The sequence below is a fragment of the Tamandua tetradactyla genome, chromosome 15 (assembly GCF_023851605.1).
Source record: "Tamandua tetradactyla isolate mTamTet1 chromosome 15, mTamTet1.pri, whole genome shotgun sequence".
Classification (NCBI taxonomy): Eukaryota; Metazoa; Chordata; class Mammalia; order Pilosa; family Myrmecophagidae; genus Tamandua; species Tamandua tetradactyla.
Genome location: NC_135341.1, coordinates 8,024,091 through 8,048,660, shown reverse-complemented (window position 1 = coordinate 8,048,660; position 24,570 = coordinate 8,024,091). Strand labels below are relative to the sequence as shown.

Below are 24,570 nucleotides of genomic sequence, written 5' to 3'. Positions count from 1 at the left end.
TTGCAAGTTTTTACACCAATTTGTGAGGCTAAATGCCATTTCTGAGAAAGAACACAGACACAGGTAGCCTTGGAACTGAGGAACAGCTTTGATTTTTGGCATGTTTGAGTTAATAGTTTTCTAGTCAACCTCGCACTGCTCTGTAAACTCATATTTCTCTTTCTCTGGGTTGAAGATCTCACTTTCGTAGTGCTTGGGCTTACACCCTGCTGCTTCTTAAGCAAACATCAGTGAGATGTTTTGGGATGTCCACACCACTTGGTGGAGGTGGCAATGATACATTTCTGGCATGTCCTACACAGAGGAACTCAACTGAGGACCAGGGGACCAGTCACAAGTAGCAAACCATTGCCTGGCTGCTTCTGGAAAACCACTCTCTTGCCCCTGTGTTGACCAGTGAGGATGATCAGATGGTCCCTGGAGTGACAGTAGCAAGAACCTTCTTTTACTTTGCAATCCTGGATTTAGCGGCTGACTGCATCCTCTTACACATGGCCTTCCTGGAATACATTGCAGGTCGGGATATCTGCCAATTCCTCAGACAAAGACTGGGTCTTGGCTGCAGTGAGGCTTCCCCTTCTTGGGCTTTTGGGTCTTGAGGCTACCCTTCTTAAACTTGCCACTCACATCAGCCTTCTTGACTTCAGGATTCTCCTCCATAGTAGCCAGCTGCTCAGCCTTTTCACTCACCATCTTGTAAGATGGGAAAGAAGGCTGCTGTCTTTAACTGAGATATTTATGAAGGATTCTGTTCTGAAAAAGGTACATTGCTTCTGTTTGGTGTTCACCAAAGTTAGAAATGAAACATAGACCCTCCTTTCTGTTAATAAACCAAGAATTTATCCCAATCTTCCTGGAAGCAATTTATTTCTTCCACCTATATGACCTATACTTGTAAAAGAATCTTATTATTAATGGTTTGCCCTTAATTTATTTTTCCTATTCCTCACCCAAGTTCTAATAGTCCAGGATTGTAGAAAAAGTAATTGCATACACATGCCATATATCCCTCAAGATTTTATTGGCTTTGATTTATGTGGTTTTTGTAGTCATCTTTTCTACATTAAAAATTTCTAATATTTTTAGTCTCCCCCCTGTATAGCAGCCCCATGGGCTCAGCTTCTTGAATATTTTAGTTGCCCTTCTTCTGTACTTTCTCCAGTCTCATTATCAGAGAAATTTGTTTTAATAACCACAGATGTTTAAGGCAAAAAGAAACTGTCAACATCGTTCAGCTAATATTCTCAGGTTGTGAGTGAGGATATTAAGACTCAAACTAGTTAAGAAACTTTCTGTGACTGGACAATGTTTGCAACAGAGCTAGGAATAAAACTAGGTCTTCTTACTGGCCCTGAAATATTCTTTGCTGATTTTCCCATATTAAGCTATTAGCCCCCTGAAAGCAATTGCAAGCATTTCTTTTTCTAAAAAACAAAACATAGTAGGAGCCAGAGAAATAATTATTATGGAGAGGTTTTCTAAAAGAAACTGCAAGTACTTTTTACAAATGATCACTAAAGAAGGCAGTCTGGCATACATCAAGACATAAACTCTGTAGTTGTATGGACTGAGTTCATATCTTACCCGGCTCTGCCACTCATTATCATTGTGACTTTGTACGTGCTCCTTAACCTGTTGGAATTCATTTCATCTTCTATAAAATTAGGGTCCACTATACCTCACTTAGAGGGGACTAGTGAATATTTTTTGAGATAATGTGTAAATGACAGCACCATCTCTAGCATATAGCGTGTCTTCATTGATATTAGAAAAAAATTCACATATGAAACGTAATAGCAGGTCAGATATTGTTTTATCTAAGCAAATGCTAAAACTGGTGATCAGAAATGGGACCTGTTTTGTTTCAGAGTCCTGTTGCTTGAAGTATTCTCAGGAACAAATTCAACATCTTCATAATGCTTGTATCAAGTTTTTCCTGTAAATAATTTCTAAAGAAGCATTTATTATTTATATAGTTTTCTGGGATTTATTTGATTGCGCATCATTTTATGCTCGGTATATTGAAGAATTTCTATTTTTGTGATCATTTTTACTGTGCTGCTGGCTTACCTTCTAGGGAATAGTATAAGCATCATTTAATGTTTCCTTTTTAAAGAGATGTTCTATTCATTTGATAAATTTTTTTGAACATCTTGGCACACATTTTCAGGGTATGGATCTTTAGAATGTGACTTAAGTGCTCATTCCTGCCAAGCAAATGTTAATCAATGATTGAAAAAGAGGCATTGTCAATCCCAACTTCTTAAGAATATTGACCAAAATATTTACTAGAAGCTGGGATGCTCTCAGTTTATTTTTTAAATCCCTAGAAAATAGCCAGTGTCCAAAGATCAATTGAGAGTAAGGGTATTTTTAAAAGAAAAGGAAAAATGAAGAGATGGCTACTCTTGATTCCCCCTATACAATATGCATTTTCATTTAATACACATTTATCAGGCAACCAATATTTGAGATTTGACAGCCACTGGGCTTGAGTACTATGAAGGCAAAAATTAATGAGACAGTTTTACTCCTGGCCTTGAGGAATTCACAAGCTTGCATAAAGTGTATTGTTAAGAAATCGTTTTCTGTCTTGTGTGAATAAGGCGTGTAGCTGCCCACACAGCCTGTGGCTTACACAGCAGCTGCCAGGATTCACATGTTGACCATCTGGAGTTACACGTGGTACCCTCCTATTAGCTAAGTTCGAGTGAGGGCCTTTTAAGCAGAAACTGGAGACATGTTCTCCTGATGTCAGTGACTGCCTGGGGAAGATGATGGGGATGCTGTTGCTCACTGGACAGATAAGGAGAGCAGCTACTGTCACTGAGCACCCTGTAGGTCCCGGTCCTGTGCTGAGCACGTTGTACATGTTGGTCCTATTCCTAAAACCCATCCTTCAAGGTAGATACTATTATCCCTTATTTATCTTATTTAGATAGAGCTCAGAAAGTTTACATAACTGGCCTAAGATTGCCTGGAGGTATAAGTGCATACTGGCCATATTTACAGCCCAGGTCTGTCTCCTTTTACCCTATGTTACAATATCCCTTTTGCTAGACACACTAACTATGCTATACTCCCTCCTCCTCAATCAGAGAATGACATTCAAGCCTGTGATAGTCAAGTTTAGGGAACTTGAAGGAGCACCGCTATTATTAGAGATATGTTGCTTTCATGTATTCATTCATTCATTCATCCAAAATGTATTTCTAAATCTTTCTTATGGCACCAGGTAATAGCACTGAGATTACAGCAATAGTAAAGATATCCCCTTATGAAACTCAAGATTCAATATATTAAATAAAGACTAAAACCTAGCAGGAATATTTATGAGAAGCCTGTTTGATCATCAGATAGCTTTGCCTAGATTGGAGTTGCAATTTATATATGATTTATTGTAAAGCCCTTGATTAAGGAGAAGGTCATCTTTAAAATATTTTGGAAAGGTACCGTGTTGAAAAATGACTCTTTTTTCATTTCTCTCGATAACTCTTGTGCAATCAACTTTTCCTCTAGCATTGGAAAAGATCACCATTTCTTTTGTTGAGCACCTGATGAGGTCATAGATTTGCTTTTAGAGGTCATATTATGTGAAAAATACTACTTTCCAATTCTAGATAAACTCGAGCACCAAGTTGCTAGGGTTAGGGAAGGCACAGTAGACCTGAGTTCTGCTTATCTGGAGCTCCCATTTACACTGGACATGGGGCATTTGTTCACTTATTGGATTACCATCATCTAAATTTTACTACCTCTTGCCCTTGAACAAATTCTGTTCCTCCCTCTAAGGTACTTTCTTTCTCTGCTCAGACCCCTTCAAGTGCTTATAGTTTAATTTAATTAGTTTGATGTGCCTACATTGTATTTTCTTTCAGTTATGTTTTTTTTTCCATAAAAGTCAACAGCCAATAAGAGCCCAATACCATTTTGCCTTTACATGGTTCTAAGTTCTTCAAATTTTCCTTTCACTATTACTATCACATTTCCCTTTAAATTTCATAAGTATATTTATGTGTCTTTCCCTTAAGTAGAACAAACTTAGGGACTTTTAAGGAAAGCAACTTTTCACTAAAAATAGAAAATAAGAGATTAGTTTCTCCTCTAGGGGAAAGGAGAAGGTAAAGTCTTCTAGATAAAACAAATTCAAAGGCTTATATATACTTCTAATATAACAAAAGTAAGAGCGATACTTAGACTACAGCAGTGGCTATCAACTCTGTGTGTGTGTGTGTGTGTGTGTGTGTATCCATCCTTACTATGATGTTTGAGCATGTCCCTCCAATGCATAAATATATTAAATTACACACACACACACACACATACACATATATATATATATATACTAGTATGCCAATTTTTACTGTGAGAAAACAGAAAGAAAAACCTGGGAATTAAAAAGAATGAGATAACTAATATGTATACGTATACGTATACGTATATGTGTGTGTGTGTGTGTGTGTGTGTGTGTATCAACATATCTTTTACTATCACTGGCTATATTTTCAGGGATCATTTTGTACCTCCTTTTTTGAATTTCTGTACCTGCACCATGTAGGGATGAAAAGAACCTAATAATACAGAGACAGTCCTTCATACACACCAACTAGTAAACACGCACACACACACACACACACATAGAGAGTGCCAATGATTAGATTAGTAGCAAAGAGATTATATCCGTGATTAATGTGAGTGCCTTCTCAACCAAAGTTGAACGAAACAGATGAGAGCTCAGCAGGCATTTGCTGCCACTGTGAGCATGCAAATAAGTTTGATCAGCAGCTCCAGTCCCCAAGCTTAACACCAAACAACCACCTAGAAAACCCTGGGTGAGGGTGTGGAAAATCCAGCACAGACCTGATGTCTGCTGTTGGGGTGACATTGACAGAAAGCAGAACCCATTGGGAGGAGCCGCCTGCAATAACTGCATGTCATGGATGGCTTTTTTAGATTTAATATTGAAACAATACAGTGTTTCCTCAGCTGTAGAATACACCCAGTTTTATGACAGTCTACTTCACTGGGATAAATAAAGGGCATTCTATATTGCATCTTTTAACTTAGGCTTGGTAAATTGCATCACTTAACTTGAGGGGGTAGTCAGCACATCTCATCTGGAATCGACATGTGCAAATATTTCATTTTTCTTCTCTCCACTGAGATATTGCAACACACATAAGATGCTGGGCACAACAAAAATATGGCCATTTTTATATTCCTTTACTTAGGCAAACAATTTATATTAGCCTCCGGAAGCTGATAAACACGATTATATTCGAGTGCTGGGTACCGCAAGCCCCGTGGTTAAAAGCCATATTAAATGCTATTTTCTGCATTGTTAGTTGTCCATAAACATTTCTGGTTGTGATGATAATGCAAATAATAACAGTGTTCAGAAGTAGGCCTAATGGGATTTAAATGAGATTACTAAACAAAAGTATAAAGGGACAGTCTGTGCAGTGTGTCACTTGGTCAATTGGAGGGCAGTGGGGACTATTCTTATACTTGCCAGAGTACAATTGTTCTTATCGGTATATTGATATGAGGTTCTCTCTTGAGACATTACAATCTGTTATAACGTCCTAGCAACAATTTTTGGGATAAGGCCAAAGAGATTGTCAAATGATGAACAGAAAGAAAGTGGGTTACTTGAATATTGTAGCCATCCTTCTTTTTTTAGGGCCAAATTATTGTAGTTATATAAATCTCTGTGATTAGTAATCTCTACCAGAATGAATTAGTAATTGTTAAATGAAATTTAGTACTTCTGAATGAAGTTCATTAAATTATGACAAGGGGCATGCAAAAAGTCTTTCATTCATTTTGGCCTTCCTTAGGCCCCACAGAAAATCTGAGCTTTTCAAGAAATGTGCATGGGAGAATAATTGAAAGCAAGCTTATCAGCAGTCTTTGAGAGATCCAACCTTTGAATCATCTGGAATTTCACAATAAAAGGATTGCATATATTAGTTGAAACACTTCCTTCATTTCACATGTTGATTTTTAAAAAATAGTAGGCTTGACAAGAGCACACACCTTGGTGCGAAATGGCCTCTTGAATTGAAGACTTATGTTAACTCTATAATTCATAGAGGTCTGATTTTAGAGAGAGCCTCCTGATAGAGCTCTCAAACTCTCAGTCCATCTTGTTTTATTTTGACAGATTGGTCACAGCATCAGGCAAAAGCAAGTGGCTAGCATGTAAAGCAATTCATGGAGGATTGCCAAGTAGAAATGCCTAAAAATTGTGACTTATTGAAAAATACTTGAAGTTGTGAGAGAAGACAGGTCAATAATACTTCTAATGAGAAATGTAATTACATTGCTGCTTTCTATATGCCTGCCCTCTCTGCGTCTGTCATTTGTGGTTAGAAATGCACAGGATGTTTTTTATAGCAATAAAACAATGCTATTGTTTAACTATTTGTTTGGAAAATTTGGGGACAGTGGTAAGTAAGAAAAATTAAATCAATTTTGTTAAGCCAGGAAAAGATAAAAATTAATTTGAATGGGGCTCCTGAGATGCACGTTATTTCTAAAATTCCAACTTTTAAATCTATCTCTAGGTGCCATAAACTGCAAACAATGATCCTGTGTTAATATTGCAAACACATCTTATGGAACTAAGGGGAACTTAATTTACTGGTAAGAATATTTTCCTTAATCGGCTGCTTCATGCTTTTTTCAGTGTCTGTAATTATTGCAGTGTGTGGTAGAAGAATGTCACCAGAGGGAATGACTCGGGATAAAGGGGTTGCCACAGAACTTCTGTATTCATTAGAGGTCTAGAGTAGAATGTGAATCAAATAGAAAATAGTGTGTATATATGTGTATGCTTTTTCTTGAGTTCCATTAAAGGATTCAATGCAATGTCCAAGGTATTAAATTTTTAAAAAGATATTATGCTACCATGAAGAACCTTAATTGTGATTGTGGCATGATGATGTATTAATAACTGTGTCTTTTGTCATCGTGAAAATGGATGGTAATCTGCAAAAATCATAGCTCACACATAACATTTTGTTTTGTTTCTGCTTTCATTTTATTGAATTATATTTGTTATTTGTGTTCTTCTTGATAAAATCATTATTTCATTTTCTGAAGTTATTTTCCATCAGTTTTCATTCTGGTGCTTGAGGAATTTAACTATACAGCTTCCAGGAAATATTATGATTCCTAGAACATACACACACACTCAATCCTTAATTTTCTTTTGGGAACCCTTCTTTTGGAGATTTCCCTCTGGGCTTGTTCAGAGGACAATCTACACTGAGTGCTGGAAATTGTATAATGTTCAGTTTGTATACATCAGATTAATGTAGGTTTACTCTAAGTTTTGATCATTGCCATATCTATGTGTAATTTATCCAAATGTGATATTATCTATACAATTCAACCGAAGGTCGAAGTACTTGAATGAGAGAGACTGCATCTCAGTAGCAGAAGGTCACAATAAACTATGTGCTGTGTTAAAAATAGGGGTCACTTGATTCACACGCTGAGACTGATTGATGGTGCTTATCTTACATGCTGCTCCTTCCACTGATTTATGGATTGGGATGGTTTTTTTTTTTATATATCGAAGACAAGGCTACACGCCCTGACAGAAGTTAAGAGAGAGTAGTATTTTCACCTCAGTCTCAGTAAAGTGCTTTCAAGTCAGAGAAGATTGTAGCTGCCTTCCCTTGCTGATCTGTGAAGTTTCCATAAAGGTGTTGATTAATTTTCCAATCATATCCAAGTCTATTGTCAGAGACCATCCTTACTCTTAGTTACACCAGGATTTGGCTTCTGTACTCTGGCGAGAACAAGGTGGAAGGAACAACCCCTCCTGTCTGAAATGCTGTCAGTATAATGTGCTGCACACATTGCACAAACACAACTAGTTTGGCTGACCCTGCCTTGCCCTCTTAGCTCTGTTTACAGGCCCTAACCTCAATTCAATTACTTCTTTACCCTTTTGTCTCTCAAACGTATCTTTGAGGGAAAGTCCGGGTCAAATTTATATTTGTATCATTACCTCTGAACACAGAGCTACTAGAATTTTTCTAAATGTTGGGGGGAAAAAGGAAGAATAAAAATAAGGAAGAGTGGAAGGGAAAAATTCTCCTGCTAACTCAAACATTCCATGTTCTGAAATTCCTGGATTGGTCCCTTTAATCTTTTTGGCAAAGTTTCCAGTCACTCTTTAACTTGGATACTTTTGAGTTTTAATATTCCCTTAATATCAGTTCTCAGATATCCCCTCTTGGCCAAGTGGGTCCTGGCTTTATCTTTGACAGTGGGCAATGACTAATTCTCTTCAGGATAATTAGGAAATAAAATTGTGAGGTACTATCAAATGAGCATTATGCAAAGTGAAAATGCTGGACAAATGCTAAGTGCAGGCCACATAAAACTGATCTCAGGAAGAAGTTGCCTTCCATTGAATAATTAAGTGTAGTTTTTCAGCATCTCTTATGATGGGGCATCCAGAGGCCATATAAGATTCCATCAGATGCTAGAATATTTTGCATAAGTAACATTTCTTTCTTATAATATGAGTATATCAGGCCTAGCTCCATGCCCTTGTCCCAGAATTAATCATTCCTATTCATATTTGATGTTTACGCCTTTTAAATATTTATGGGCTAGGTTCTTTTATTGTTGTTTACCCACTTTGGGGACATTCAAAAACCTTGCATTTCTTCCTTAGCCAAGCACTCCATTCCCTCAATCATTCTCTTGGCTGTTCTTTGGATCATCTCCAATTTGCATACATAATTTTAGTTTTGAGGTGCCAAAAGTACATTTATTTCAACTGCAGCCTTATTGAAGTTACTTTTACTCAAATCACATACACAAATAAGTGAGATATCCAAGACATGAAAATTCAGTAAGGACTTGGAAGGGAAGCTGAGATATACAAATATGTTGTTAAAATGCTACAGGTAGATTTTAAGTCACTAGGGAAATATGCATTTTAAAATCAGAAGATTTTAGAATGAGCACTGTGTGTAGAATTATATTTTTCAGCCTTGGTCTATGATCCTTTTGCAGGTTTTCATCGTTATTGTCAGTCTATAGGTATTTAAGATTTTACTAGATGTGGTTTCAGTGTATCTGACCATTTTCTTATTTTTTTCTTTTCTTGAAAATTCAAAAGGCAGAATCATTTTATCAGAAGGAAAATAGTTGCTTTTTCAATGCAGATAAAAGACTAAAGTAAAATGACAATTAAATATTAAAGACAAAGAGACACTGAACCCATCAAAACCTGGTGGGTTTATTCTTTTAATAAACAGACACTTTAGAAATTGATATTTAAAGTGATTATTCAAGCAGCCACATGACTGAACAAATAAGGTGTTTGTGAAAATATGTAGCGTACCCAAACAAATGACTTTGAGTAAAATCCAATGAAAGGAGAAAATTGTGTTTCCTGAGCAAAATGCCATTTTTGCCCTAAGGCAATCCACGTTGGCGAAAAACACCATGTATAACGTTGACACAAGTCATCGGCATCTCCCCTAAAGAGCAGGTTTTATTGGGCTGCACGCCTGTGCAAATATTTGAGGCTCTGGAAAGGGAGCAAACCAAGGAAATACATCACTACTATCACCCAGTGAACTGGGGAGGGCAGTGGGAGCAGACACATCTCAGAGTGTGGTCATGAAGGAGGGAATTAAGAAGTAAATAAAAGCCTCTGATCAAATACTGATTTAGCCTATCATAAATGATCCTGAAATGGAAGGAAGCCATATGCAAAGAGATCAAAGATGTGCCTTCATGTATACCGAAACTTTCCACCACCATGCAAGAGAAGAGCAGAGAGAAAGAAGGGAAGAGGAAGAAATAAATCAAAGCTTGCTAAGAATCCTGTGCAGTATAATCTCCCTTTGTTAAGGACAGTGTATCCTGTTAGAAAAATAAAAATGACTCTTGTTTTTTTTTTATTTTTAGAATATTTAAATTCTACTTTCAAAATAGTAAGGAGCTAGTTCCGTTGGCTTAAGTAACTCATTTGTAAACAGACAGTAGGCAGAGCTTTTAGTGGCAGTTGCTTCCCTTTTTTCTAACCTTTCAATGTCTATATTCAGATTCTATTCACAACTGCAAACAGCAGTTAAATAATTTGATGGGAGAGAAGCTATTGTCTGTTGAATTTAATTTGGGTCAGAGGTTTCAGTTCACACTAACATGCTAATTGTTAATTTATACCTAACCAGCTATATCAAACCTGATGCGATCTTTGTTGTCTCAGTACATATTGTGAGTATAGCCATTTCTTTATCTGTGTACAAATATTCCTAAACACCATATTCTCCTGTCACTGATACATTATGTTTTATAGTATTTTAAACCTGCATCACGTGTAGATGACAGTTAAATAAAACAAGTCTTCTCCAACATCTTTGCAATTGTCTAATGAAAGGCTGTTTTATTATTTTGTGGTATGTATTTTTTTAATTCATTAATTAATTTCACTCAACCACTATTTTTGCATGACTATTGTTTTAGTTTCCTAGGTTACTTTAAGCAATATATGAAGTGGTTCAGCCTAAGCAATGGGAATTTATATGCTTACAGTTACAGTCCAGGAAAATGTTCAAATGAAGGCATCATCAAGGTGATGCTTTCTTCTGAAGACCAGCTGCCAACAATCCTTGGCTCCTCTGCTATGTGGCAGGGCACACAGTAGGTCTGCTGATCTCATCCTTTTTTCCCTGGGTTTGCTGATTTCAGCTTTTTGCTTCCCTGCCCCCCCACCCCGCCCCCCCTCGCTGTATTCATTCGATTTCTAAACGACTCTAATAATAGGGATTAGGACCCATCCTGATGAGGTGGGTAACACCTTAACTGAAGTAGCGTCATCAAAAGATCCTACTTACAATGGGTTTACACCCACAAGGATAGATTAGATTTAAGAACTTATTTTTCTGGGGTATATACTGCTCCAAACTACCACAATTATTAAGAGTCACTGTGCTGAGGATACAAGTGAACAAAAACAGACACAGTTCCTGGCTTCATGAAACTTATTCTAATCTATTATGGTTAAAAATATTAATTAAATCATCACTCAAACAAATGTAAAATTCCAGCTCTGATAAGTGCTAGAAAAGAGAGTGAAATAGGAATTTGACTTGTGTGGGTCAGTAAAGGTTTCTCTGAAGACTTAATGTCACATCAGTGATGGGAAGTAAGCTAGATAAGAAGGGAAGGCAAGAAGGATCCGTTTGATTAGAGAACTTCACTGACATGCTTTCATTTTGGGGGGCTGGACTCTTTTTAGGGGTGTGGGATATCAGTTCAGTGATATGGAAGAGGAAAGCTCTATGGATAATTGACTGATTAGGAGAATGAATTTTAGTGTTGTAAGGAAGGGGTGAGCGGCAGGCTTAATGTGATGAGTTCTCAGCTGAGGACTTCGGACAAATTAGTTAGCCTCTCTGAACCTTAAACTCCTGATCTGTAAAAATGGAGAGCATAATCCTTAGCTCATAAAATCATCTCAGTTAATGTTAACCACCACTACTGCCACCATCATTGTCATTGTACTGGTCTGAAGCTGTGATGCACCCCAGAAAAGCCAGCTCTTTTAATCCAATCCCATGGGTGCATTCTTATTGTGGGTGGGATCTATTGATTAGGCTGTTTCTGTGGAGATAAGACCCATCTAATTGTGGGTGGGATCTTTTGCTTATATTATTTCCATAGAAATGTGGCCCCACCCATTCAAAATGGGTCTTATTTAGCTCACTGGAGTCCTTAAAAGAGCTGACATATACATTTAGAGATGCTTGGAGATCCAACACAGAGGGCAGAGAGATGACACCAAGACACAGATGTTTGGAGCTGCTAAGCTAAGAAATGAAACCCAGAGTCTGCCCTGGAGAAGCTAAGTGAGGACCCACAGATGCTTAGAGAGAAAGCCACTGGAATCAGAAACTGAAAGCAGTGCAGCCCACGAGCGAAGGACCAGGAGATGCCAGCCATGTGACTTCCCAGCTGACAGAAACCCTGGACAGGATTGGCTTTCCTTGAGTCAATGTATCCTCTTATTGATGCCTTAATGTGGACATCTTCACGGCCTGAGAACTGTAAATTTGTGTTCTAATAAATCCCCTTGGTAGAAGCTGATCCGTTTCTGTTACATTGCATTCTGGCAGCTTTAGCACACCGGAAACAATCGTCATTATCTTCATCACCATCATCATCACCCCTATGGTACGCTTGGGTCTGGTCCTGGTTGGCAGTCTGCTGTTAGGCAAATCATTTCACCTCTGAGTTTCAGCTTCATGCTCCTGTAAAGCAGGGGGTATTGAATTAAAAGATCTCTAAGATTCCTTCCTCTTCTAATTTTCCATTAGATTTTGTTTAGATTTTCTAACCAAATCTAAAGCTGGAAATTGCAGTCCACATGTCATGGGAATTGTACTTTGCAGGTTAGGGAAAGTATTATTTTAAGTAAGTAGATATTAGGAAAAGAAGCACATTTCCACTTTTAGCAACTTTACTTACATTTCTTGAATCCACATTTTAAAAGTTTCTATTACCTTAGACTCACTTTTGTAGCATTTATTTCTTCTACTAAAAAGCCTTTAAGTGTTCCAGTGGGACATTTAATTTCCCATTATGGCTGGTTCCTCAAATCATTCTCTTTGCTGTTGTCACATCTTTACAGTCCTCTTTAAAATGAATTTAGTTTTCCAACTAAAAATATCAAGCTGAGTTGGAAATTGAAATCCAAGGACTATAAAATCAAACAAGAAACCAGCCTAATGGCCAAGATTTTCAACCCCTGTGTCATCAGTGAAGACCATCAGAAAACAGTGCTTTTTATTGTTGTTCTTCCCGCTGCTGTTAAAAATATAGAAGAATATGTGTGTGATTCTTGGGGCAAAACTAAAATTTTATAACACTTCTAATCCTAGGAAAGGAAAAATGACTTATTTTACCCCCTGTTACTTATTTATTTAAATATATAAATATTTGATTTGATTGTAGCATTTTATTTTTTGACTCTGTTTATGCTTCACTTAAATTACCAAATATTTGGCTTTCAAAAGTTTGTTCTTGACTGTATTTATGTTAAACATCGGTCTCTGTTAGTGCCACAGATAGAAGAAAGAATCCAGGTATCATTTTTTTTTAATTTGGTATTGTAAAATGTTTCCTTGATATTGTGTGTGATAAAAGTCTAAGCGTTTCCAAACTGAGCTTTTTTGTTTTCATTTTTTAAATGCAATTTTATTGAGATATCTTCACATAACATATAATCATCCAAAGTGTACAATCAGTGACTCACAGTATGTTCACAAACTTGTGCATTCATCTCACATCAATTTTATAACATTTTCATTACTTCAAGAAAAAGAAAAGAGAAAAAATCCGAATCTCCTTCATTTTTGAAAGACAGTTTGCAGACAGGCTGCTCAGGCTCTGTTCACTTTTTTCCTTTTTTTTTTTTTCCCTCTGCTTCTCAGACTGATTCATTTTGATATTCTCATCTTCTTATTTGATTCTTTATTCTGCCAGCTCCAATTTGCTGTTGCTGGGGAAATTTTAATTTCTGTCCCTGCAGCCTCCAGCTCTATTTGGTTCCTTTTCATAATTTCCATTATCTCTATTGCTGTTTTCTTTGTGTTCACCTATCACTTTCCTTTAGTTTTTCATCCATAATTTTCTTTATTTAGGACAATTTTTTTTAAGAAGTCTTTGTCTAATATGTCCCAGATCTGGTCCTCCTTACTGACGATTTCTAATGCTTTAATTTTCTCCTTTGCCTGAACTATCACCTCCTGTTTTTGTTGTTTTTATTGTTTATTGTTTTGTAACCTTTTGTTGAAACCTGGACATTTTGATATTTGGTCTGTGTTATCACTGGAATTTAGACTCTGAGGCATCTGTCCCTTAAGCTTCTATCCAGCTAGTGTTATGACAGAGCTTTCCTGGAATGCTGGGAGCTAACAAAAAAACAAAAAAAATACCTTTTCCAGTCTTTGCAGATTGACCTGTGCCAGGGTTTTCCTTCAGGGCTTATCAATACAATGAATTTAGAGAGTAGCTCTAGGCCAAAGCATATGGTCTCCTTTCTGCTCTAGCATCTTGTCATGGGCTTGCATGTGTGGCCCTAGGAATTTATAGTTTACAGGGTTCCAAATTTCTCTTCTTCCCTGAGGAACAGTTTTCTAAGGGCTCCAACACTGCACTGTTATGTCCTACAGCTAGCAATCCTTTGCCACAGGCAGCATGACTTGAATGGTTTCCCACAGCATTCTGTAGGAGAGCTCTTTAGCTGTTCTCTATATGTGTGATAAATTCTGGGACAGTGAGTCTCTCAGGCCACCCCCAGACAAACTGGGCCAGACAAACATGCTCCAGTATGTGCATGAGGGCTGCTCTGCTCCCTCTGGATCCAGGCCAAGCGATCAGCGCTGGGAGGGGTTGGGTCCAAGTCAAGTTGGTAAGTGGGATGGAGAAAGGGGCTAGCCTGAGTGGTATGAGATTCTACTGCTTTTGCATGGCACTTTTCTTGATTCTGCACATCCTGTTCTTGCAGTCATTTAATGACTTTCTGAAGTTTTTAGAATGATGTTTCTGCCAGCTCTTGTTGGTTGTTCAGCGCTTCTGTTGAGGGAATGGAGCCCTTAAGCATCTCACACTACCATCCTGCTTGGAGTGGGCCATAGTGATCCAGGGTTTCTTTGGGAGATGATAAAAATGATTGTGGTGATGGTTGCACGATTCCTGACCTTGCAGGGGATGAGGATGGCACTGAAGAGACATTAGCCTGAAGTTTCTCCTTCTTGTTTTTGCTTGAAGAAGGATTTGGCTTCTTTGGATGCAGCAGCCACTTCCTTAGTCACCCCGACTTCCTCACCAGCAAAATCAAATACCTTGGTGATTTTAACTTTTTCTATGTCTTTAGGTTTCTCTAGCTCTTCTGCGCTGACCAACAATTTACTTGAACTCATCTCTTCAGTCTCTTCTCCTCTCTTAACTTATGCAGTTGGAAGCACTTTTGATTTTGGTCCCGTGTCATTGAGGACGCTGGCCCAGAGTTCATCCTCCTCCTTTCTTCTTGCATCCTCTGACCCAATGCCTTTTTTTTGCTGCAACTGTGTCTTTCTCCTGGCTGCTACTTCCTCCACGTTCTGCCTTGGACTCCTCCTCTTCTTCGTCTTCTAATAAGAGGCCACCTTGCTTTCTCTTTGGTTTTCTATGACTGCTCTTCACTGCCACTTCCTATTCCTTCACTCATTTATTTTACATCATCTTTGCTATCCTCTTTACCCAAAGTCAGTAGTGGGGAAATCTTCATAGTTGAATTCCCCATGTTGCTGCTTCCTGACCCACAGAACCACGGCAGCCACATGCCCCATGGCAAAGCCCCAAATTACAAGTAAGAAAACAGAGATTTTGACTTATTCAAGGCCAACTACATATTTATTGAATGAGAATAAGATTTCATATCTCTTGACTAATAAGACCAGCATGTATTTCACATGCCCCACTGATCTCCCAGAGAAGCAAGTCACTGAGATGAATTACAACAGGTTGAATTGGTAAATCATTGGTTGACCTTAATGAGTATAGCATTAAAATGGCATTTCACATTGATTTTCCCTTCAATTATCCTTCATATAATAGTTCCCATTTGACTGGCATCTAGATGAATATGTTTTCATATGTGAATGTATAATTATCACACCTTCATATTGGGTGGGAGACCAATTAGCATGGATTAATTAAGGTAATAAAATAACTATAGTTACTATAGTATGACTATACAGTAATCAACATTAGGAGGGCCTAATTGTCTCTTGGTTATGAGCATGTGCTTTAGAAATCTAATTGATGTGGACTTGAGTCTAACCTTCAGTACTTACTAATAATGTGTGCTTTTGCAAGTTATTTAATCTCTTTGAGCCTTAGGGATCTCATCTGTAAAGTATAGATAATAGTATCTAACTTACAGAGTTTATTTTTAATAGATACAATTATATAACTGTAATATATTTTATACATGGTAAGGGCCCACTGTTATTTTTAACATTAATTTTACTTTCATGGCCCCAGGAGTGGGTACATTTCTCACTGTGAGCTAATCATACTCCCATAGTTCCATGGTTTTAGAAGCTGAGACAGGTAATGCAACTTTGGTCATTTAGAGACCTTCATTGGGGATATAGTAAACTCAAGCTGGAGTAACAGAATTTCAGAGAATGAGCACACAAGCAAAACTGACAAGAGTTAGCAAGATAGCCTTAAGGGTATTATTCCTGGTTCCAGTGGACCTTGAAGCTAGTTTTCCTTCTGCCTTTTCTATGGTTTTTCTTTGTGAGCCACTAAATTCTCATTTCTTAAGTTAGTTTGAATTAGACTATGGTGACCTCCTAGTGAAATCAAATAATAACATCTTAAGAAACGTATTTTCTTCATCCTTCAGTTAACATTTATTCTTCTTAACAGTATCTTATCGCTTATTCATTTACGTGGTTATTTTCTTTCTCTTTGTGGCTATAATGTAAGCTCCACCTAGAGAAGAATTTGCAGTGCTCTATCCTTAGCTAGTGAAAACTCCTACCACCTAGTAGGCACTTAATAAATATTTGTTGAATAAATAAATGAGGGGAGAAAAGAAATAGTCTTCTTTTTAAAATGCTTCCTAATCAAAATTACATCCATACCCTCTCTTGAACAGAGGAGGGAAAGAACCAATTCAACATTTATTGAGAACTTGAGCCAGTCAACAGGTTAGACATTGTACACCATTTGGGTCATATTATTCCCGTTTTTCAAGTGAGAAAACCGAGAGAGGACGCGATGAGGTTGTGGTGGCGGGCTCTGTGATGCCCTGCCCAGGTCGCTTTGTGAGAACCAGCTGCGCTCCCAGCTGCCTGGAAGCCCGCTGGCGGAAAGTGCGCAGGTGTCAGCCCTGTCAGGGATTGCCACAGCTGAAGAGAGTACGCCCTTGTCCAAGGTCACAGCCCCTGGGCAGCGTGGCGCACATTTATGCCTGATGTGGAGGAATAAAGGCACGGCACCCCTACCCCCACTGAGGACACCCCGGAAAGAATATCCCTGCTGCAGAACTCCCCTCTCGTTAAGTCTAGATCTTTTTTTTTTTTTATACTCTTATCAGACCTCAACTTCTGCCTCTGCCCAATTCTGCTTCCTTCCTGTCCCTTCCCCAGACATAGCTCTCAACAGCCTCCCTTAAGAAACCCGAGTTTGCTTCTCAGGGAAGCCAAACTGATATGGTGACTTCTGAAGATGCCTGCCCCCGACTGTGATGAATACTCTCTTAGGAGATAAGAGACCTGTCAGAGTTGGAAGAAAGAGAGCTCAGAAGACTGAGCTGAAAAACGGCTAGGTAGTTTTAGCACTAAGAGTTCCACTGTGGCTGGAACTCGGTGAGCTGGATAGGGAGAGACTTGAAATGTCTGCAGGCACAGATCTTGCAGGATCTTGCAGGCTATTCATAGAAGCTGGAATTCCATTTTCAATTTTTCCTACTCCTCTTTCTGCCCAAACACTGGGATTTGCCTACCCACCTCTCTAGCTACAATAAGTCTGCCCTCTGGGGCCCATTTCTACTCTATGAAATCTTGTTTGAATTCAGGACTTGAAAGATTAATTTCTCTTTCAGAATGCCATTCATTGGTCTTTTCTTTCTTAACCTTCTCACTGGCTTCCCACAATAATTATAGTCTCAAAAAGCAATTATTTTTCTTGGAAAAGGATGTTTTGAGCTATTAATTGTTATATAACCAATCAATTGTCTATAGTTAGAATATCTCTTTCCATAGCCACTGAAAAAAGCTAGAGTTTCAGTTGCTAAGAGTCAAAGATGACAGGGGAGATTTCCTAGCAGTTCATGTGACTATAAAAGGCTTTATAAGCTTACATTTTAAGTGATATGAATACCACATTGGGTAACAATTCAAGATCATTCAAGTAGGTCTTAGAATTCAGGGACCTTTAGGTCACAGACACAGGTGATCACATATGTGTTTGAAAAGTAGCAGAGATATGCATGCTAAACTAATTTGTAAACTGGAAAAAAGTCTAAGCACTAATGGTTTTCATTTTATTTGGGGCAAATATCAGTGCTTGGTAGAAGCAATTCGGCATCTGAAATCTGGGAAATGGATCATCTGTGTGCTGCAGGATTTATTTTCTTGTATTCTTCCATTCTCAACCCCTACCCCCACCCCCATCCCAGGTATTTTCAGAACCGTGGTTCTTAGCCTGGACTACCCATGATAATCACCTGTAGTACTCTTAAAATCAGTGGATTACAGGGCAGATATTCTGATTCATAAGTGAAGTCCAGATAACTGTTTTGTTTGTTGTTTTGGTAGTTATTTTTTTTAATTTCCACATCTGGTTCTGTTGGACGATCTGGGTTAAAAACCACTAGTCTATAATAATGTCTAAAAGGAAGATGCTATAGATTATGAATATTTCTTACTTTGTCTAATACTCTCCACCTTTCAAAAGTCCCTGTTTTTTTTGCCTCCATCTGAAAGAATAGATAACCTAGAACTACACTGCAACATTCAGAAGGAATGTGTTTGCTTCTTCACTTTCTTTAAAGTTCTGCTTAGAATAAAAGGCATGTTAAGCAAAATACTTGGGTCCTATGCTTCTATGTATATATGTGTGTGGAGTGATAGTGAGAAGCACTAAAAATGTTATAAATAAAAACAAAGCACTACTGTTGGACATAATTTAAAAATATAGTAGAAAGTTGATGAAGCTATTATCTTAATAGTTGATTAAATCTCCAAATTAATGTATATCATGATAGCAAGTAATTTTTACCTATTCACAGTAAAGAAGAGCTTCTTCTTGTGAGTGAAGTACATCTGCTCTACAACTGTAATAGAAACCCAGATTTGTATTTGAGTCACGTAGAATACAAAGGAATAGTACTCCTTGAGTTGTATAATGTAGCACCCTTGCTTTGGACCCAGGTAAGAAGTGCTTAGAGCAGGAGTTCTAAACCAGAAGCAATTTTGCCCCCCAGGAAATATTTGTTAATACCTGTCAGAACTGTAAGAGTTGCTACTAGCATGTAGTTAGTAGAGGCCAGGAGGCTGCAGAACATACTGTACATAGGACAGCATGCCACTCCCCACTCCCAGAGGAAGAAATTGTTCTTCCCAAAATGTCAGTTGTTCCCAGGTTGAGAACCCCTGGCTTAGAAAGTTGTGCTGGCTGTTCTACCCCCTAAAATTTCCATATATGATTGGAGCTCAGGGCAGGAACCTTGTCTGTCTTTTTGGTGTTGTAGTCCCAGTTGTAGTCACAGTACCTGGTAGTAGGTGCTCAGTAAAAATTGGGGGGATGATTGAATGAATGAATGATTTGAACTGGACAACCTTTATTGATACCCCTGGTGTTTCATAGATGTGTTTAAACTGTGAAGGCCTTTTGGGAGATGATACTGGATATCTGGAAGAAGGGAGGCCTCAAAGGACATGCAGGACCCCTTAAAAAGCCAGCTGCATAAAATGACAATTTTCCCTTCCTCTCTCATGGCTTTCTTTCTGGGCAGCACCGAGTGACTTCTGGTTTGAGAGCCTGCTGCAAGAGGATGTATTGTTTCATGCAGGAAATTAATAATGCTATGATGAATCATAGAAATAGGAATTGCGCATCATAAATTCTTTTAGAAGTACCTCTGAGGTCCTTCAATTCAACTGCTCTTTTGAGTCTTGAAAGCCTGTGGATTAACATCTCAATACGAGGTCGCCAACCTTGACTCTCCTTCCTGAGGCATCTTTGTGCATGTTTCTGTAATTCTAAATCTGGATTTCAGTTTATGTCAGCTTGAAATCCATCTCCCAGGTATTTTTACTTGTTTTTCCATGGGAACATAGAAAACAAAACCTAATCCCTTTTCTTGGACGTTTGAATGTTTGAAGAGAACACCTCTAACTTTTTCTTGAGCCCCTTTTCCCACCCCAGGAGATCACAACTGAGTAAGCCAAGCTTTTCTGAATCAATTTTAAAGTGAGGCACAGGGACCTAGATGATTGTTTCCAGGTGTCACTCTAGTGGAATAAAGTGAAAACAAATGCATCCGTATTCTAGCTACAATGTTTATTTTACTGTATCCTAAAAATACTAACATTCTTTGCAACTCTATCACACTGTTCAATAAATAACCATGCTTTTTAAAAAATGTGCTAGGATTATGCCCCATCTTTATTTCCTACTTAGGCTGACATTTTTCTTGTCAAAATATGGACGAGGTGTTGCGGGAAAGAGGATAAAAGTAAATTGTTAAATACCAAGAGAAATTTGATATGTGAGGTGTCCAAAACCCAGTTCAAGCTGAGAATCTAGGCACCTGTTTTCTTTTTTCCTTAGTCTGTTTACGAGGAGTATTTTTCAAATTTTGGTCCTTAATCACTTGTGTTAGCATCATCGTATCAGACATGCCATCACTTACTGTTCCACTCCTCATCACTTGTTATCCCTTTTACCCTGTTAAATTTTTCTGCATAGTCCTTAACACTAAAAAGCATTCTACATATTTTTATTGCTGTATTAAAAGGCTTCCTGAGAAAGAGACTTTGTTTTTCTTGACTATATCCACAGTACCTGGCAAACCACATGATTTCTGGTGCAGTAAGAATTTGGCAAATGAATAATTGAATAAATAAGTTATTGAATGAGCCGGGGGTGTTAATTATATATGCAAATTCCTTGGCCAACGTTTTACGTGCACACAGTGTTCAGGGTACTAAAAACTGAAAGTAAAGTATGAATAAAAAACGACCATCTATCTTTACAATCTTGAAGGCATGCATCTGCAGCAAAGCATTAAAATACAATTATTTCTATCTTAAACTTTGTCAGTTGTATGTTAGACACTTGGGTATCACTCTCTTCCAAAACATCACATTTACTATAATGTAGATTTCTTATTTAAAGGCACAAAAGGACCTTAATAAAATCCTTATTTTTGAATAAGATGCCACCATAGATTGAGGATTCACTCCTACTTCCTAAATCACATTCTCATCTAGACTATAATAGCAAAGATCTAAACCTCTATAGGCACCTGAAGATGACTGCAGCTTGCCAAATAAGACCAGATAGAGCATGGAAAAGTTGACACTGCTTTGGTGTAGTTTGTGAAATTGTCTGAAATGATCTCAGAAATGAAAAGGGAAGGGTTGGTGGAGAGAAACAATGCACTCAAAGCCTTTCCTTGCAAAGAAGAACTCTTATTTTCCTATAAATTTCAATACTAATAAAATAAGGGAGAAGAACAATAAGAAACAAACAAGATTAGGGAAGCCAAAATGGTTTTTAAATGAAATTAGTTTGCTCAGTCTTTCCCATAAGGCTTCAGCAGCTCTGTAAATGCCAGTTTGTCGGAAATCAGCCTGGTTTGTGACAATTCAGGAAGCCACTTTGTCTGCTCCATTTATTCTGTATTAGATTAATTGTGCTTATTTTTTTCAGAAGTAAATGAGAATCAGCTGGACAGTGAGCTAAGCGCTAAATTCCAAAATGGTTTGGCCACCTAGTTCTGGCTCCCAGCCAATCTGATCACCCCGTGTGTTCGTCTTTGATCATCTATATGAAAAGTTCCAGTGTCGCATACGGCAAGCATCATCACACAACATTTTATGCAAAAATTACTCAGTGCAGCTATCCACTGGAACAATATCTGTTTAGCCTGATGCTTTAAAAATAAATCTCTGAGTTAACAATGTGTCCTTTAAAAGAAAGAAAGGGAGAGAAGAAAAGAAAAGGGGGAGGAAGCAAAGGAGGAGATAGGAGAGGAGGAAACTTTTCACATTCAGAAAATGGTACTTTTTCCCATACAAGGATCATGGAATAGATAAGGGCTGTTGCTACTAAAATTAAGCTTTGGATAGAAGCTAAGAAGCTATATTCTAACATTGAATTTTGTTGTGGGGTGCACCAAAAGAGAGACCACACAATTCAAAAAAACTGCAAGCCAATTTGGAGTCTTTATTAGCCAGCCGGCAACTGCCTCAGAAACCCCCAAGAAGGAAGATTCAGAGAGCAGCCCTGAGAGGTTCTCAAAGGGGGGCTTATAAAGGCAAAAACCGCAAGCTAATCCATGGAAGCAGGAAAGGGGCATTATCTTTTTAGAGCCGCATCTTGGTTTGCAGCTGTAAGCAAGCAAGCTTATCTACAGAAGCAGAAAAATGCCGTTAGCTCTTGCAAAAAAAAATACATCCCATTCTTTTAGTTTCTTAACAATGATTATTGTTCAATTTTTAACTCTTGGGGACTTTCCGCCCTGGATCTTGTGACTCCGGATATCCTCTCCTTGCTCGGGCCTGATTTATTGCTCCTGCCCCCCACAAATTTCATATTTGCTACCAGTGTGATCTCAAAATTTCACAAATTTATTGAGCTAAGATTATTTATAAAATATGCGAATCAGAGTAGGATAACACTGAAGCCACCTTCCAGCCTTAAAACTGTATGGCTCTTTGATTTTTAAAAATATATCCATCAAATTTGAAACACCAAGAATAGAAATAAACCATAAAATTAAGGACTAGCTCTAAAAGAGTTAAATCAGTATGCTAAGGAGAAATATATTTTGGGGAAAAAAAGTCTCCAATATTTTATTAGAAATCAAATAAAATGTATTCTTAGTAACTTGTTTAAGTCAATAATTTAGCATAGGAATTTTAATAGCTTGAGTATATTCACAGCTTAGATATACAGAGTTCTAAGGCAGGGATCACACATTTAAATGCTATAGGGTGAGGTATCAGGGTTGATGTAAGACAATGGGGAGTACTGGGGGCTGTGCACTGGAGAATATGTTCCTTTTCTGAAACATGAAAGCTCTGCCAAGGCCTGGAAGTTTGTTATTGTATGCCAAAACAGTCCCAGTCTTATCAGACCCGCTGTATTTTTAGAGACAGGACAGAAATCTAAATTTTATGTTTAAGCTCCTATTGTGTAAGAGATGAAAAATAATTGAAGAATTCAAAAAAGCCATTATGCAGACCCAACAAAACATAATACATCTGTGAGCAGGATTTGGTCCCCTTGATTCCAGGGTTTCCAAAGTTGTTTTCCTCCTGTTCACCTACCAGTGAACTATTATCAGTTGTAAATCCTTGAGGACAGTCTCCTCGTGTCCTTGTTGAGATGTTTAAAGAATAACCTTCCCTAGAGAATTTAGATTGGCCCTGAAATGTGAAGACTACATAATATTGAGGACAAAATGTTGTGTAAAGTGAGGGACTTTAGGAGAGTAGCTTCTTCTAAGATTTCTCTGCTAAGTGAGTGCTACCGAACTAGAATCCAGAGGCCCCAGCACACAAGCTCCTCCAGTGTGGGAAGGTCTCCCTTTGACCCTCTCCTGTCTATCCTAGTGCCCTGGGATGGCTCTGGCGATTTGTCAAATGAACACTTTGAGATCTGAAAGAGCTAATTCAGTCTCATCCCCAGGGTGGTATTGATGCATTAAGAGGTTATGGCTCTTGGAATAGTTAATGAAAAAAGTGCTAATGGACTCACTGAACATTTAAAGGATAATTTCTCATTTATATGACGTTCCTGAATTTTGCCAGCTACTTCTTTGTACTATATAGTGGGTTTCTTGTTTGTTATTTTGTTTTCTTTTATGTAAGAATAATGTTCAGAAAAGGAAATGTTCATTTGTTACTTGAAACTTACGAGTGATGGATGTGCTCCAGAAGCCATCATAAAAGGTCTCTCGTTCCCACTTGTATTTGTCACTGCCCTAAATCATTCATATATCTATCTATATTGCTACCTAATCTAGCTATGATTTATTTGCATGATTGATTTGTCTAGTCTGTTTTTCTCTAAGACTAGAATTATATTACACTTTTGATTTATACATGTCTTTTTCTTTTGTAGGTCTTTTTAAATTTCTACTGTTTTTTGAATACAGAAAACATTCACATTTATTTTGGTTTAGGGAATGTTGAAGGAATGATGTTAGTGATGCCACGTATTTTTGCAGTGTTCTTGGCTACAAAAAAAAAACATATATGAATTCTCTCTTGAATATATCCATGTGCTGTGCCAAGTGGTAGTAGTGCAAGAAGCTAATATTGGCTTTGCAAGAATGACCTTTTCTAGTGTGTTCCTTTCCAGTGGTCTGCTTATCTAAGGTAGATAGTGCTGATATCCTGAATTATCGTTGTCTTAGGAGAGATTTGCAGAAATGCCCTGAGTTTTTGTTCTACTTTTCTTTCCCTCTTATGTGCTTTGCTCTGGCTTTATCATTCAGACCTTACTGGAAGGATAACTGATTAGTAGTTAAATGAGTTGAATGAGTCTTTTTATGTTAATCCATTCATATGTCACTAAACTCATTGCCATGAGTGAATTATTTCTTTATGCAATTTTAACACATGCCCACACCCTAAATGATACAGTTCAGAAACCTTGTCTTTATTGCTTTCTTTCCCACACCTAGGGAAGCATGTTGAAGATGAACTTGTGGCTTTCCTATTTTGGGTTACAGGAAATAAGAACTCAGTAGTAATAAGACTGTAATTTTTCTAATAAAGAACATAGAAAGGGAGA

The 24,570-nt window shown here is 37.8% G+C and overlaps 1 protein-coding gene and 2 pseudogenes across 15 annotated transcripts in view; 1 reads left to right on the top strand and 2 right to left on the bottom strand.

Moving 5' to 3' along the window:
* The window catches only part of CHL1 (cell adhesion molecule L1 like), a 200,902-nt gene that overhangs the window by 32,259 nt on the left and 144,073 nt on the right, over window positions 1-24,570 (top strand). For 12 of the 15 annotated variants that reach the window (XM_077128678.1, XM_077128665.1, XM_077128672.1 and 9 more), the window contains one exon: window positions 6,570-6,648. The exons of the other annotated variants lie outside the window; for them this stretch is intronic. The gene's annotated coding sequence lies outside the window, so the exon portion shown is untranslated. The remainder of the gene's footprint in view (window positions 1-6,569; window positions 6,649-24,570) is intronic. 15 annotated transcript variants of the gene reach the window in all.
* Window positions 11-693, bottom strand: LOC143656917 (large ribosomal subunit protein eL6 pseudogene; annotated as a pseudogene).
* LOC143657804 (craniofacial development protein 1 pseudogene) lies at window positions 14,651-15,371 on the bottom strand (annotated as a pseudogene).